The following is a 13,290-nucleotide window of genomic DNA, read 5'->3' on the forward strand; positions in this document are numbered from 1 at the left end:
CTTCGATAGGTTGTGTATCTAAAACAATGAAATCGACATGATATACAAAGTTATCAACTTGGACCAACACGTTTTCTACCATATCTTTTGGCACTTTAACAGATCTATCGGCAAGTAAAAATGTTACCGAAGTAGGTTTTAACTCGCCTAGATTGAGTTCTTGATAAACTGAATATGGAAGTAAATTCACACTAGCTCCAAGATCAAGCAAGGCTTTTTTAATCTTTCGTTCTCCAATAATACATGAAATAGTAGGACAACCAGGGTCTTTGTATTTCAAAGTATTATTATTTTGAATGATTGCACTTACTTGTTCGGCTAAAAATACTTTCTTTTTCACATTCAATTTTCTTTTCATAGTGCACAAGTTTTTCAAAAATTTTGCATATGATGGTACCTGCTTTATTGCATCTAATAAAGAAATATTAACTTTTACTTGTTTAAAAATATCATATATATCAGAATTCAAATTTGATTTTTTTTGTATTTTTCAATGCATGAGGGAATGGTGGTGACACTCTCTGTTGATCCTTCTCTTCGCAAGTTATGGGTTTCACTTCCTTACCCTTTGGAATTGATTTATCATCATCTTCACAAGGTTCAAGAATGGATTTTTCCCCAACCTTACCACTGCGAATGGTAATAACAGATTTTACATGATCCATTGGTTGAGTTCCAGAAGTTCCAGTTTGTGAATGATGATCCTTGGGATTAGGCTGTGGTTGTGAAGGAAATTTACCTTTTTCATGAACATTAAGTACAGATGCAAATTTAGCAAGAGTATCTTTCAAATCTGTCATGGTTTAAGCAGTTTGAGTATTAATAGACTCTTGCTTTGCAATGAAAGAATTCAATATATCTTCCAAGTTCCTTTTAGATGGAGGAACATAAGGTGCATAATTTTGAAAATTTTGTTGATTTTGGAAATGTGGTTGTGAAAATTGTGCAGCATTATCATTCCTCAAACTAAAATTTGGATGATTTCTCCAACCTGGATTGTAATTTTGAGAAAATGATTCAAAATTTGGCCCTTTGAAATTGTTCAAAACATTGACTTGTTCATGGAGACATTCTTTAAAAGAGGGCAAAGTGGGACAATCTTTTGTAGAATGATCATTTGTATCACATATGTGACAAGTAATTTATTGAACATATTCTTTAAAAGAGGGCAAAGTGGGACAATCTTTTCAAGATTATTCGCTGCTTCTACAAACACTTCATTTCTTCCAGGACTTGACCAACAAAATACAAAAATATTTTTCAATGTTTGTGTAGAGGATCCAGCCATGTTTTTACTTTCTTTTTTATCTGCGAAAATAGAGAGAAAGATGAGAGATTTTATAGGGGTAATATGTTATCATGACAAAACTATGGGTCACAGCTGTAAGCAGAATAAACAATAAAAAAAATAATGACACACATGCATATAAACAGTAGTGTGATTTTGGCTCACAATTTTCCTCTGGCTTTACGTCCAGAAACGGCTTCAACGCCTTCTATGAGTCGAGGATATGCTTCCCATCCAATTTTCTTATAAATTGGCAAACATGGTCTTTTTTAGTCGGATTCCCAAGACTATGACGCTCATCTTGGAATTGTTTCCATAAACGGAGAAGTTCAATATGCACATGTCCACTAGAATGCGTCTCAAGAATCAATAAGATGTTATCTAAAGACTCCTTACTCAGCCCATTCTTAATGAAACTAATTTTATCTTCTCTGTTATTGGAAACACATCCCAAAGATCTGCATCGTTTGTCACAAGTCCATCTTGCACACCTATGACAAACCCCTAACCTTTTGGCCTTTCGTTTTTTCGTATAAGTGCTTTTTCCTAATCCAGGAAAATACCTAATGAGCAATGATTTTGGAACTTCTCCTCCTAATCGGACCTTAGCTTCTATTACAAGACGAATATCTTCTGGAATTCTTTTTTGCATTAGCAATCTCAATCTTTTACACCTACCTGCATAAATTTTTCTTAAAACATTTTCAAAAACAGAGGGAAAGTATTTACAAATTTTTGAGAGATTTTCATCCATTTTGAAAAGAAAAGAAATGATTTTTTTTTATTTTTGTATAAGCAATTGTGGGAAACTGATTTAACCGACTATGAGAGTCACGGAGTACCGTTATCCGCCATTTAACCGGGAAAATAAAAAGATTAAGGAAACCTGAAATAAAAACAAACAAAATTAAATGCAACATAAAAATTTAAGGATCAGAAAGGGAAATAAACTCTTCTTGAAAGATTTCATTTTCCAAAAAATTTAAGGATCAGAAAGGGAAATAAACTGTTCGATATGGCCAAAGTGCATCATTAAGTCGCAGAAACCAATCTTTTCTATTTTGGTTAACAGCTTTTTTCAAAATTTGCTTTATCTCCCTATTAGCTAATTCAACATATCCATTTGTTTGAGGATGATAAGGAATAGTTACTTTGTGAGTAATACCATATTTTTTCATTATGAAGCAAATGGCTTATTAACAAAGTGAGTTCCCCCATCACTTATCATGGCTCGAGGAATTCCAAATCTACTAAAAATATTTTCTTTCAAAAATTTGATGACGATTTTATGATAATTTCTTCGACATGAAATTGCCTCTATCCATTTGGAAACATAATCAACTGCAACTAAAATATACAAGAATCCAAACGACGGTGGAAAAGGTCCCATAAAATCAATTTCCCAACAGTCAAAGATTTCAATTTCAATGATAGGATTCAAAGACATCATGTTTATTTTTGAAATCGCACCCAATTTTTGACAATTTTCACATATCTTGCAAATTTTGTGGGTGTCTTTAAACAAAGTGGGCTAATAAAATCCACATTGCAAGATTTTTGCAGCCATTTTCTTTGAAGAAAAATGTCCTCTGCATGCTTCTGAATGACAAAATTTAATGACATTACTCACCTCATTGTCGGGTATGCAACGTCGAAAAATTTGATCTGGAAAATACTTGAACAGATACGGATCATCCCAATAAAAGTTTTTTACCTCATTCAAAAATTTTCTTTTATGTTGGGAAATCCATTGCGGTGGTATTTTTCCTTTCACAAGAAAATTTACTATGTTAGCAAACCAAGGTGTAGTAGTAACTGAAAATAGATGTTATCAGGAAAATTATCGTTAATTGATGTCATTTCACAAGATGATCCTGTTACTAGTCTCGATAAATGATCGGCTACGACATTCTCGGTTCTTTTTTATCTTTGATCACAATGTCAAATTCTTGGAGCAACAAAATCCATCGTATCAGTCGTGGCTTTGCATCCTGTTTTGTCAACAAATATCTAATAGAAGAATGATCAGTAAACACAATAGTTGTTGATCCAATCAAATAAGAACGAAATTTATCTAATGCAAATATTACAGCAAGTAGTTCTTTTTCAGTTGTGAAGTAATTCATTTGAGCATTGTTTAAAGTTCTACTAGCATAATATATCACATAAGGCTTATCGTTTCTTCTTTGACCCAATACTGCACCGACTGCATAATCACTCGCGTCGCACATGATTCCAAATGGTAAAGACCAATAAGGAGGTTGCATGATAGGAGCTGATGTTAAATGTCGAATGATTTTATCAAAAGTATTTTGACATTCTTGAGTACACTCAAATACAGTGTCTTTTGTTAAGAGGTTACAAATGGGTTTAGAGATTAAACTAAAGTTCTTTATAAAACTCCTATAAAATCCAGCATGTCACAAAAATGAGCGAATTTCTTTAATGGTTTTTGGAGGGGTAAATTGACAATGACATCAACTTTGGCTTTATTAACTTCAATTCCATGAGATGACACTAACATGTCCCAAAACAATCTCAGAAATAATCATGTAATGACATTTTTCCTAATATAAAATAAGACCTTTTTCCTCGCATCTTTTTAAAACTTTTTCCAAATTTTCAAGACAATTATCAAATGTATTCTCAAAAACAGTTAGATCATCCATGAAAATCTCCAAACAATTTTCAACCATGTCGCTAAAAATACTTAGCATACATCTTTTAAATGTTGCTGGGACATTGCATAGTCCAAATGGCATCCTTCTGAATGCAAATGTTCTAAAAGGACACGTGAATTTAGTTTTATCTTGATCTTCGAGTGCAATGAGAATTTGATAATAGCCTGAATATCCATCAAGAAAACAGTAGTAAGGATGACCTGCTACTCTTTCTAAAATTTGATCCAAAAATGGTAATGGAAAACGATCTTTTCTAGTGGCATCATTTAATTTTCTATAATCAATACACATCCGCCAACTAGATGGGACTCGACTTGTTAACAATTCACCTTTTTCATTTTTTATCACTGTGATGCCAGATTTTTTTTGGAACTACTTGTGTTGGGCTTACCCACTTACTATCAGAAATAGGGTAGATAATCTCAACATCAAGTAGTTTGAGAAATTCAGCTTTCACAACATGTTTCATGTGTGGATTTAGTCTCCTTTGTGGTTGTTGAGATATTTTAGCATTTTCTTCTAAATGAATTTTTTGAGTGCAAATTAGTGAATTAATGCCCTTTAGATCTTTTAGTGTCCAACCAATTGTATTTTTATGTCTTTTAAGCATATCAACTAATTTACCTTCTTGATCACTTGCTAATTTAGAAGAAATTACCAACGGATATGTTTCATTTTCTCCAAGAAATGCATACTTCAATTCTTCTTGCAAGGGTTTTAACTTCAATATGGTTGGTTTGTCTTTGTTATCATATTTTGCCTCAAATTCTTTCTCTGATCCTGGTAACGAGTGATACCTGATAAAATCATCAAGATCAATTTCAATATTTTCTTTAACAGTTTCAATTGAAAAATATCTAATTGGTTACGAGTACTCCCTTCTTGAATGTTTTCTTCCACAAGAGTTTCAATAAGATTTTCATCTTCACTTTCATCTTCTTTGTCATGTGGTAGCTTACAAAGATTAAAAACATTAAGCTCCAAGGTCATGTTACCAAATGACAACTTCAATATTCCATTCCTGCAATTTATAAGAGCATTAGAAGTTGATAAAAATGGACGACCCAAAATTACAGGAATTGCATTACAAGCTTCGATAGGTTGTGTATCTAAAACAATGAAATCGACATGATATACAAAGTTATCAACTTGGACCAACACGTTTTCTACCATATCTTTTGGCACTTTAACAGATCTATCGGCAAGTAAAAATGTTACCGAAGTAGGTTTTAACTCGCCTAGATTGAGTTCTTGATAAACTGAATATGGAAGTAAATTCACACTAGCTCCAAGATCAAGCAAGGCTTTTTTAATCTTTCGTTCTCCAATAATACATGAAATAGTAGGACAACCAGGGTCTTTGTATTTCAAAGTATTATTATTTTGAATGATTGCACTTACTTGTTCGGCTAAAAATACTTTCTTTTTCACATTCAATTTTCTTTTCATAGTGCACAAGTTTTTCAAAAATTTTGCATATGATGGTACCTGCTTTATTGCATCTAATAAAGAAATATTAACTTTTACTTGTTTAAAAATATCATATATATCAGAATTCAAATTTGATTTTTTTTGTATTTTTCAATGCATGAGGGAATGGTGGTGACACTCTCTGTTGATCCTTCTCTTCGCAAGTTATGGGTTTCACTTCCTTACCCTTTGGAATTGATTTATCATCATCTTCACAAGGTTCAAGAATGGATTTTTCCCCAACCTTACCACTGCGAATGGTAATAACAGATTTTACATGATCCATTGGTTGAGTTCCAGAAGTTCCAGTTTGTGAATGATGATCCTTGGGATTAGGCTGTGGTTGTGAAGGAAATTTACCTTTTTCATGAACATTAAGTACAGATGCAAATTTAGCAAGAGTATCTTTCAAATCTGTCATGGTTTAAGCAGTTTGAGTATTAATAGACTCTTGCTTTGCAATGAAAGAATTCAATATATCTTCCAAGTTCCTTTTAGATGGAGGAACATAAGGTGCATAATTTTGAAAATTTTGTTGATTTTGGAAATGTGGTTGTGAAAATTGTGCAGCATTATCATTCCTCAAACTAAAATTTGGATGATTTCTCCAACCTGGATTGTAATTTTGAGAAAATGATTCAAAATTTGGCCCTTTGAAATTGTTCAAAACATTGACTTGTTCATGGAGACATTCTTTAAAAGAGGGCAAAGTGGGACAATATTTTGTAGAATGATCATTTGTATCACATATGTGACACGTAATTTCTTGAACATATTTTAATTGACCATTCTTTTTCAATTCAAGTGCCTCAACTTTTCTTGCCAAAGAGGTAAATCTAGCTTGGAGATTATGTTCATCTTTGAGGACGTAAATACCTCCACCAGATGTGGGAGATTGAATCTTGTTTGATGGTTCGATTGTACCTGTAGTGTCCCAATTTTGGGCAATTTCAACCATTTGCCTATCTTTAGGTGTTAAGCCTTCATAAAACTGAGAAACAACTCTCCAAATTTCAAAACCATGATGTGGACAAAGATTAAGCAATTCTTTGTATCTATCCCAACACTGATAAAATATTTCTTCTTGTTTTTGAGTGAAAGTGATGATTTGCCTCTTGAATGAATTTGTTCTATGAGATGGAAAATTTTTTTTAAAAAATTGTTCTTGCAATTCATCCCAAGTTCGAATGGATCCCGATTTAAGATTTTATAGCCAAGTTTTAGCTTTCTTTTAAAGAAAAAGGAAAAAGCTTAAGTCGAATGGTGTTCATGCTACAATTTAGATCATTATATATGTTGCACACTTCTTCAAACTCTCGTAAATGCATGTATGGATTTTCAGAATCTAAGCCATGAAAGTTGGGTAAAAGTTGGATAATACCGGGCTTAAAATTAAAATGAGATGCATCAGTGGAAAAAACTAGACATGAAGGTGCACTAGTACGTGTAGGATTCATGTGATCTCTAAGTGTTCTTCGTCTATCATGATCATGTTGAGATTGAATTTCATTTTCATTTTCTTGGATGGATTCTTCCGCCATGTTTTGTAAAAATAAAGGGTTATTTCGAATGAGTCGACCACTAAGTGTACGTGACCAAATACGTAAGCAAATGCAAAAGAAAAACACACAAAAGCAATAAAAATTCAAAGAAAGAAAAACAAACTATAAACAAAATAAAATAGACTTGAAATTAAATTATACTTCCCCGGCAACGGCGCCAAAAAACTTGTTGCGACTTTGATTGTTGCACTCCCAATAGCAGGTTGTCCACAAGTAGTATAATTCAGTGAGTCTGATATCGTATCCACAGGGAAGCTAAGGTAATTACAAGTCCACTACAATGTCTTTTTGTTTTTGTTTTTTTTTCCCTTTTAATTGTTTGAATCTTTAATTGATAATTTTTAATTGTTCAAATTTTAATTTAAGTAGTTGAGATTAAAGGATCCACTCTTGGTAATATAATAAAGTTAACATTAATTAACATTATTGAAATCCACTTAATAAAATGGTTCCAATATATATTAAATAATCATATTTATATTATGTTATATATTATTATCTTATAAGTATATAATATATACTAAAACTTATAAATGTTGTCAAGTATTTATTGTGCTATAAATAACCTAAATCAAGGTTCCCACTTTAAATGGTTGGTAAAACCAAACAAACATTTAAATGGTACCAAGAAATTAATATTATGATATATTCATATATAATAAATCAAGGCATCCACTTTAAATGGTTGGTAATACCAAACTAACATTTAAATGGTTCCAAAATTTAGTGTAACATATAGCAACAATAAATCAAAACTCCCACTTATAAATAGGGTATAATAATACTTAAAGAAATAAATATAACATAAAAAATAAATAATTATTAATTAATTTAAAACATAGATTCTTACCTTTTAATAACCTTATTATCATGCCAAGAGTTTCACCTTTTCATCTCAACTTTGGGAAGTTAGCTACTCATTATTCAAAGTGTAAAACTTTGAATATGAAATTAACATGCTAATTATATTTAAACGAAGAAATAAACACTAGTAGAAAAATCGAATTTTACTTCGGCAGACGTTACTTCGGCAATAATAAATTACGAACTAATACATTACCAATAACTTCAGTAATAACACAAGAGAAGTAAAATAATATATTTTACTTCGGATGTTTAAAATCACGGGCTTCACTGTATTTTTTTATTATATTTTACTTCGGCATATCAATGTTGATGAAGTAAAAAATAAGGAAAATAAGTTCATACTCAAGTAAAAAGATGAACCAATAAGTTTAATTAAAAATATGTCCACACACACTAATCACTATCTATTCCTCTCCATTCGCCGTCTAGGGTTTTTGCTCCTCCGTGTCTACTCAAATGGCGGATGATGTGCACTATTCGTCAGCCGGGAAGAGGGATTCCCGGAATGAATTTACATTGCTTCGAACGAAAGGTCTTTCGCTCTTCCCCTCCAAGTCAACTCCCTTCTCCGATGTAATTCCCTGTTTATTTCGTTTTCATATTTTTCTTTATGAAAAATCATGTTCACTTTGTTTGCCGGTTGCTTGGATGATTAGGGAGACTCATTTGTGGTATGTGAAACCTTGTCAAGTGAGGAGAGATTCATTGTTTAGTCAGTATTGGGGTATTCTATCTCCTTGTGAGAAGTAGACTGTATTGCGAATGAGAGAAGATGAGCTGATGAAGAGTGCTCTGCTATCCCGCGCCTTGGTTCGGACAACTATAGCCAGATGTATGTTTCAATTTTTCATCCCATTGTTGGAACTCTTGTTTTGATCTCAATGTTCCAGTATTTCTTTTGTTTTTTAATGCAAGATGTGGTTTTTTACGTAAAAGTATTTTTACTTTTGCTTGTGGTTTATACGTAATATTTGATATCAATAATATGATATGTTGAGTCTTTAGAATCACTAGGTGTTATTGATGCAGGTGAGTATGATAATAATGTTGAGGGAGGCTCGAATGCCTGATTTGATTGGACAGGAGATGCACATAATCCGAGGACCAGAGCTTCTACTTTTCCGCATTTACGTTTATGTTTAAGTTAAAGATTTTTACGATTTTTTATTCATGTTTTGAGAGGTTTTAGTATGTGCTTTAATTTTCAAATTTATTTCTTTTTAAGTTTGGTAAATCGTTTAACGATTTCCTGTTTTGACGATTTCCTTTGACTTTTCAATTACTAGTTGGTTGTTTTATATTAAAATGGTGCAAAATATTTTATATATTTTTTAAGTAGTTCGGCCGATTTTAATTAAGGAAAAAATTTTTTTTTAGTACTTTTTAAGTAAAACGAATAGCAAACGTTTTGGTTGGTATCAGAGCCAATGGTTCTGTAAATGGTTGTGCCACCATCAGCGCCGGAAAGTTCAGTCGTCAAGCCTCCATTTGTAAGTTTTACATGTTTTATGTGATTTAAAATGATGTTAACTGCATGATTAAATGAATAATATGTTTACGTTACATGTTTACTAGCTTTTTGAGTATATATGCTTTATATGCTTAAATTGCTAAATGAATTAGGATATGTCACATGATTAGAAAATTTAGATTTAAATGCATGTTGGTTACGTTAGAATTTGAAAAACCTTCATATATAATGCCTCCTAGACGCGCCCCTCTTGAAAGCCAGACCGAGACCACCGAGGATCAGAATGTTTCACCCGTGTCTCCTAATGGGGATGCTGCTACTCGTGCCTTAGAGGGGATGGCTCGTTTCTTCGAGCAGCAGTTACAGCAAGCACCTAGGCCACAACATGGCATATATGATCAGTTCCGGAGGCTAGGGCCGAAGGAATTTTGTTGCACCACCGATCCCTTTGCTTCTGAGTCATGGATTCGTGCACTCGAATACGCTTTTGTTATCTGAATATGGGGGATGCTGACCGTGTGAGGTGTGCCACTTACCTGTTTAGGGATGATGCTTCTTTATGGTGGGAAGGAGTCGAGCATGGTGTTAACATCGCTACTCTTACTTGGGCTCAATTCAAGGAGATATTCAATGATAAGTATTTTACTGCTGATGTTAAAGGGCGACTGAAGAGGGAGTTTATGGGCCTTCGTCAGGGAGACTCGAGTGTTGCTGAATTTGTGAAGAAATTCGATAGGGGTTGTCACTTTGTACCCCTTATTGCGAATGATCCTGCAGAGAAGTTGAGGCACTTCATGGATTGTCTACGACCTACCATACAGAATAATGTTATAATGATGCGTCCTTTGGATTATGCTACTACTACTACTTATGCATTCCAGTCTAAGCAATCTCTGAAGGACATTGAGTTTGAGTTGCAGCGCAAGAGACAACAACACCAAAATAAAAATCACCTGAATAAAAAGCCGTATATGGGTCCTCCTAGACCTCAAGGGCTTCAAAAGCCTCAAGGTCAAGTCAAGAAACAAGCACCACAAAAGCCACAAAATTCTGGAGCACCAAAGCCTGCTAAGAGGCAACCATGCAAGGAGTGCAATCGCTTTCATTTTGGCAAGTGAATGTGGGGATCTTTTAGATGCTTCATATGCAAGGAGGAGGGGCATAAAGCTGCTGATTGCCCGAAGAAGAATGCACCTACTGTCGGAAAAGCATATCTTATGAATGCTGAGGAAGCTGAGGAGGAGGCAGACACTACGCTTATCACGGGTAACCTAGTCATTTAACATTTTTATATTGCTCTTATTTGCATGAAATGTTAAATTGGTTATTAGAAATTGGATTGGGAATAAGATTTACCTAGTGGAAATTAGGTTGCATGCTCTACCTTAGTTGGAAATTAAGATATGATTTTAGAAACCCTAGAAATGATATTTATTTTTGAGCCTTATTTTATGTAAAGAATGTAATCACCCCAAATAAAAAGTTTATGGCAAAAAATTAAAGAAAAATCATAATTTAAGGGTTGATAAGGGTTTCGAAATTATTGAGGGGTCAATGTGCAATTTCCGAATTCTTAAGGGTCAAAAACATAATTTTTAAAATTTAAGGGACCAAAATTGTAAATTTCCGAAAATATAAGGATCAAATTGCAAATTTCGAAAAATTGAAGAGCTAAAATGCAAATTTTCAAGAAATGCTTAACTTCAACGCGTAATCATCACGTTAAATTTAGGAGATTAATTTTAGAAATTCCTTAAGGTTCAACACGAAAAGATTTAAAAGACGTTTTCGCCGCAGGGAGGATTATTATTCAAGGTGTAACAACCTATGCACTACTAGATTCGTGAGCTACACATTCCTTCATATCTGAAACCTTCATCAAGAGACTGAATATTAATCCTGAAGATATGGGTTTGGGTTTCAAAGTTTCTATTCCTTCCGGTGATCAAATGCTCACGTCTAAAATTGCCAAGAATCTGGAGCTTCGATTATTCAAAGATGTAGTTCGGGCAGATCTTCCATGCCTGAATTTGATATCATACTCGGTATGGATTGGTTATCAGAAAATGGAGCTTCAATTGATTTTCGTCAGCGATCAGTGTTTATTTGACCGCCTAGTGGTAAATATTTTGTCTTTGAGGCAGCGAGAAAAGAGAAATTACTGCACATTATCTCTTGTCTATGTGCGATGAAGCTTATTAAACGTGGATGCCAAGCTTTTCTAGTATGTGTCACTACCGCACATGCTCCTATCAGTCACTAATTAGAAGATGTTGATATTGTCGGAGACTTTTTCAAGTGTCTTTCCCGAAGACGTTTTTGCCATTCGACCTGATCGTGAGGTGGAATTTTCTATTGAGTTAATGTAGGGCACTGTTCCTATATCTAAAGTACTTTATCGTCTAGCACCCGCTGAAATGAAAGAAATAAAAGATCAAATCCAAGAATTGCTAGACAAGGGTTTTATTCGCCCTAGTTATTCTCCATGGGGCACATTGGTATTATTTGTGAAGAAGAAAAATGGTAGTATGCGCCTCGGCATTGATTATCAAGAGCTTAATAGGGTCACTATCAAGAATAAGTACCCGCTTCCAAGAATTGAAGATTTATTTGATCAGTTACAAGGAGCATCGATATTTTCTAAAATTGATCTGCGTTCTGAATACCATCAATTGAAAGTGAAAGAGTCTGATGTTCACAAGACAGCGTTTCATACTAGATAAGGGAACTACGAGTTTATGGTCATGCCATTTGGGTTGACCAATGCGCCAGCGATCTTCATGGATCTCATGAATTGCGTATTTCAGCCGTATTTAGATCAATTCATTATAGTCTTCATCGATGATATATAGATCTATTCCTAGATCAGAAAGGAGCATATTCGTCATTTGAGGACAACACTGCAAGTACTGCAAGATAGAAAGTTATATGCAAAATTCAGCAAGTGCGAGTTTTAGCTTGATAGAGTGGCATTCTTAGGCCATATCATTTCTAGTGATGGCGTTGAAGTTGATCCAAGTAAAGTTGAGGCAATGAAATAGTGGCCAGTACCAAAGAGTGTTACCGAGATTCGCAATTTCTTGGGAATAACTAGCTACTATCGCAAGTTTATTCAGGTATTCTCATCTATAGCGGTACCCATGACCGCTTTTACAAAGAAAAATGCAAAGTTTGTATGGGGATCCGAGTGTCAAGACAATTTTGATAAGTTGAAGCAAGCCTTGATATCAGCGCCAGTGTTATCTATGCCATCGGGGCAATGGGAGTATGTTCTATATACCGACGCTTATAAACTTGGTTTGGGTGAAGTTCTGATGCAAAATGACCGAGTTATAGCATATGCGTCGAGATAGTTAAAAATCCACGAGAAAAACTACCCTATTCATGATCTTGAGCTTGCAGCAGTAGTTTTTGCATTGAAGATTTTGAGACATTACTTATATGGGGAGAAGTGCAAAATATTCACCGACCATAAAAGTTTGAAATACTTCTTCACCGAAAAAGAGTTGAATATGAGGCAGCGAAGATGGCCAGAGTTAGTGAAGGACTACGACTGTGAGATTAGCTATCATCCTGGGAAAGCTAACGTTGTGGCAGACGCATTGATTAGAAAAACAACAATTATCACTCATCTCTCACTTCAAAGACCGTTGCAGTCCGAGATACAACGGTTTGACCTTACAATTTATGCTAGGGGCGAGGCCCCTAATCTTACCACATTATCAGTACAGTCGACTTTGAGAGATAGAATTCGTGATGGGCAGTCTACTGATGAGCAATTGCACAAATGGAGAGCTAGAGATGAAGCCAAGAGCCGGAAGTTATATTCTGAGGTGGATGGTATAGTTCGTTATCGAGATCTTTTATGGGTTCCTAGTGACAATTATTTAAAAGATCTTGTTATGAAGGAAGTTCATGACAAACCATATTTCATTCATCCGGGAAGCACCA

The 13,290-nt window shown here is 34.2% G+C and overlaps 2 pseudogenes; both read right to left on the minus strand.

Annotated features, from left to right (window-relative positions):
- Positions 1–458: 458 nt before the first annotated feature.
- Positions 459–1,221, minus strand: LOC142532283 (uncharacterized; annotated as a pseudogene).
- A 1,056-nt stretch (positions 1,222–2,277) lies between these two features.
- Positions 2,278–6,980, minus strand: LOC142532284 (uncharacterized; annotated as a pseudogene).
- Positions 6,981–13,290: the final 6,310 nt, after the last annotated feature.

This window comes from Primulina tabacum, chromosome 18, assembly GCF_025594145.1.
Source record: "Primulina tabacum isolate GXHZ01 chromosome 18, ASM2559414v2, whole genome shotgun sequence".
Lineage (NCBI taxonomy): Eukaryota > Viridiplantae > Streptophyta > Magnoliopsida > Lamiales > Gesneriaceae > Primulina > Primulina tabacum.